This window comes from Chrysochloris asiatica, unplaced genomic scaffold (assembly GCF_000296735.1).
Source record: "Chrysochloris asiatica unplaced genomic scaffold, ChrAsi1.0 scaffold00039, whole genome shotgun sequence".
In the NCBI taxonomy this organism is placed as follows: Eukaryota; Metazoa; Chordata; class Mammalia; order Afrosoricida; family Chrysochloridae; genus Chrysochloris; species Chrysochloris asiatica.
In genome coordinates this window covers 5,499,270-5,503,955 of record NW_006408557.1, presented here as the reverse complement: position 1 = coordinate 5,503,955, position 4,686 = coordinate 5,499,270, and the positions used below count along the sequence as shown (strand labels likewise).

The following is a 4,686-nucleotide window of genomic DNA, read 5'->3' as shown; positions in this document are numbered from 1 at the left end:
GCCTTCAAGGAGCACTCTGGCTGCACTTCCTCCTAAAAGGATCTATTAGTTCTTTTGGCAGCCCATGGAACTTTCAATATTCTCCTCCAACACCATAACTCAAAAGCATCAATTCTTCTACGGTCTTCCTTTTCACTGTTCAGCTTTTGCATGCATATGAAGCTATCTAGGTAGGCTCTAGTTTTTTCATAGGTGACCCTAATAATAGACCTGTTGTAAAACCAGTCTAAATCCTACCAAGTTAAAAAGCAGTCCCTCATTGACTTGTTGGGTTTAGGTGGTACCCCATGTCTCCCCACCCCAGAGATCAGTTCTGGCAAGAAGATCTCCAAAGTGCCTTGATGGTGCTGTTGGGGGACTGCCTCAAGTCAGGCACATTCCAGTCATGTTCTGTTGAGTGAGATGCAAGGTGGGAGGAGACTGTGTCTTATTACTTATTCAACTTCTTGGCTTTGAAGAAGCAACACAGGTAGACTAGTCTAATGAGGCAGAACATTTAAAAGATGCTGAAATACAGGTCTCTAGTGTGCGTTGATTCATTGGTATCATGCATCTCCTCCTTCCATTATTACATGTAGGCAAAATCATTCACGATAGATTCTGAGAGGTTCTCTAAGCGTTGCAGCTTCACCTCTAAAGGTTTGAGCTTCTCAACTTTTGCAGTCTCCTCATAGTTTTTTGCCTCCACTCTATGCTTCATATCTAGGATCACAAGGTGGTCAGGTGTCCGCCCTGTTCCCTTGCTCTAAAAACACACTTCACACATGTCCTAATCTTCAGTGCTAAAGGCAAATTTCCCCTTCATTGCAACCTCTTGGAGTACAGAATATGGCCAACAGAATCTGTGATCTTGAGGTGGGTGCAAAAGCTGCCAGCACCCAGACTAGCTGGTGATCTCGTCATCAGCAAGTCCTTGTGGCTCTCCTCATAGAGGCACTTAATGTAAGTTAAGGGGCAGATGGAAGGAGATGGTGAAGACAGATCTGGGGCCGAGCAGGAGCAAAAATAACAATGCCAACCTGCAAGGGCCATGCCAGAAAAGTAGGCCAGACAAACCAAACATGGTGTGGGAGACTCATTCATCACCCTGGGTCTCAGCTAAGCTGGAACTGGGAGCTGCAGAAGGCTTTGGCTTATAGTGGGAGTCCTAACTCCATTTTGAATCTTTACAGGATGAACTTTAGTCTCTGTTGAGTTTATTCTGACCGTAAAGTTTTGCCCTGAAATAGACTGTGTTTGAAAGTAAATTGCAGATTGTGACTCCCCAGGATAGTGCAGTGTCACCCTCAGGGATTTGCCTGGCTCTTCCCTTAATGGAAATTGGAGTACCTAGGCCACATGGTGGTCTAGAATCAGTCCTATGAATTTTTCTAATCTGAAATGCTGTATGTGTCCTAATCATGGTCCCTTTCCTACTTCTGTAGTCCTACCTGTAACAATGCTGAATTGGTTTGTCACCAATCATGATTCTTTGATAATTTCCTTTGTCTTCTATGTTCTACAACTAGCAATGTGGCCATAAACACTTTGTGCACCATTATGATCTCATATTGATGATCTCCCTCATCCAGATGATTTTTTTTGTTTCTTTGTTATGTTTAAGACATAATAAAAGGGTTTCTGTAGGTTAGAACAATGGATCTGTAGGATAAGCACTGGGCTGCAAACCACAAGGCTGGTGGTTTGAGACCAATAGCCCCTTGAGGAGAGAAAGATGAGGCTTTCTGCTCCTGCAAAGATTTGCAGCCTTAGAAAACCTATAAAGGGTTTCTATGAGTTGAAACTGACTCAACGGCATTTAACTACAACAAAATAAAATAAAAAGCAAACTAAAAACAGAAAGAAAATTACAGCAGTCAGGCTAATCCATCAGGGTTGCTGTATTTTATTTCCTAAATTGCATTGTGAGGTTGTAGTAGGAACTGTTCTATGCAATCTGTAGGTATTAACTCGTTGATTCTCTCAAACAATTCCATTTTGCAGATGGAGGAACTAAGGCACAGAGAACATAGGTTATGGAGATGGAAATAGAATTTAAATGCCAAGTTCCTGACCACTTTCTCATGGAGACCTCTCATAGCAGTTAGTGGACCAACTTGACAGTCTACCATGTGTCAACTATGAGGAATATCAGTTAAATATAAAGTCCCTCATCAATGTTTTGCTAGATTGGAAGAACAGCTATTCTTTATAAATATGGCAAACATTTCAAATTGCTTACCCAACTCCTACCTTCTTCTATGATTACAGACCTTCATTAATATTCATAAGTATGTTCCACACTCTCATGCAAATAACATACACCTTCTACATTTGTCCCTCCCTGCAACATTTGTCCCCACCTTCTATGGGTGTTTTTGTAAATGCTGTATGTCAAATTTTAAAATATGTTGCTGTAAAAACAAATTGCATTGCACATTTACAAAAGTACCTCCTGCGGAGAGGATGTGACTTGCAAACAAATATAGAAGATGAGTATTATTTCTGTAAAACTGCTGTATGTGTTATCTTCTGAAATACATATACAAATACACACACATATGCAAACTAACTCCACAAATGTCAGCTCTTTGGACCACTAGGAGAGGTTTCCAGGCTGAAATCTCAAACAAATCACTTATCTTTCATTTCCATTCGTTTCCACTTCTATTGTTTTTATTATTTAGTGCCATTGAGTCAGATCCTGTGTGCATAGAATTTCCAAGGAGTGGCTGGTGGATTTGAAGAGCACACCATTAAAAAAGCAAACACAAAACAAAAACCCAAGAACAATCCTACTGCCATAGAGTCAACTCTCATGGCAACCCCTGTAAAAACAAAAAACAAATTGCATTGTGCATTTAAAAAGTACCTTCATGTGTTAGAGTAGAACTCCCCTCCTTAGGGTTTTCAGTGGCTGACTTTTTGGAAGTAGATGGCCAATCAATCCATCTCTACATCAGAGGTGCCTCTCAATGGTCTCAAACCTCCATCCTTTCACTTATCAGTCAAGTGTGTAAGGACCACAATTCTTTAGCCCAAACCTCAAGAAAAGTGAGGACACAGCTTCCACATGGCTCTGGAGCAAAGATCACAATGACCACAAATGTCACTTATAGTCAAAGTTAGACCAACCTATAGGAATTGTGTAGATTCTGAGTAGAACTGCCCCTTAGGGTTTCCAAGACTGTAACTCTTTATGGAAGCAGACTGTCACATCTTTCTATCTTAGACTGCCTCGTGGGTTCCAACCACCAACATTTTGGGTAAGCAGACACGTGCTTGAACCTCTGTATCAACATGGTTGCTTCAGGTTAGTCCGTTACCTTTAGTTGTAGAGTTGAAGACTCTCAGAGCTTCAGGGTAAAGCTTGTTTGGAAGAAATACCAGGCCACTCTATTTTTTATTCAATGTACCTACATTTTATTGTTGTTGTTGCTAAGTCCTGTTGAGTCAGTTCCGACTCATGATGACCCTGTGTTTCCAAGGAGCAACTGGTGAGCTGGAACTGCCAACCTTGCAGTTCCATCAGACTTTGCAGTCCAGCTCATTAACCTGAAGCACCATATCAGGATGCATATATAAGCAGCAGGTGCTTCTTGTTTCCAGAAAAGAAAGTGCCTGCTTTCCTTGTTAGCTGATCCTTATGGGTTCAGCCTCTTCACCTGAATCATCACCATCACGCCCATGGCTACATGCTTCATCCTTCTCTGCTTCAGAAGAGTGTACCATTCCATTCTTCCTCCAGAGTCACCACAGGGCAAAACTGATGTTATTAGGATCCAAAGAATCTGGTGGCAAAATTAAAATGTTACCAGAACTTGCTCTATTCTACACTTTCCCTCCAACAAGTAAACCTTAAAGTCTGGGAACTAATTGGAAAGGAAGATTCTGTAAGTTAAGAAGAAATTGGCAATAAGCCTGATTTCACCTACTCCTTTTCACATGTTTTTAAGCGCTATCGAGTTGGTTCTGACCTATAGCGACCTTGTATAGGTGTTCTGAGAAGCAGCCGGTGAGCTTGAACCGCCAACCAGGCAGTTCAAACTGACTTTGCCGTACAGAGCATTAACCACAGTTTCACACCAGGACTCCTACCAGTTATAAAATACTTGACATGGATGATAGCAAACCTGGGATATTTGCTTTTTCCCATCTCCTGTACCACCATTCATTTGACAGTTTATTGTACTGTGGCAGCTTACATGTTGCTGTGATTCTAGAAGCTATGCCACGGGCATTTTAAATACCAGCAGGGTCACCCAGGGTGGACAGATTTCAGCTGACTAGACAAAGACAGACAAGGAAGAAGGAGAGAATATTTCTGAATATTTAGTCACTGAAAACCTTATGAATAGCAGAGGAACACTGCCAGCACCAGAATATTGAATATTGAAACATGATGAAGAGCACCAGAATATGGGCAGCTATGTGACAGAAGACAAGCTTCTCAGGTTGGAAGTCACTCAAAATACGATTGGGGAAGAGCTGTCTCCTCAAAGTAGACTTGACCATGATGACACAAATAGAGTAAACCTTTGGGATCTTCATTTGCTGATGGGGTACAACTCAAAATGAAGACAAACCACTGTAAACATTCACTAATAACTGTAAACGTATGAAGTATGAATCTCGGAAAATTGGAAATTGTAAAAAATGAAATGAAACACATAAACATGGATATCCTAGTTATTACTGAGCTAAAAT

The 4,686-nt window shown here is 41.1% G+C and overlaps 1 pseudogene; it reads right to left on the bottom strand.

Moving 5' to 3' along the window:
• Positions 1-430: 430 nt before the first annotated feature.
• Positions 431-1,063, bottom strand: LOC102831332 (annotated as a pseudogene).
• Positions 1,064-4,686: the final 3,623 nt, after the last annotated feature.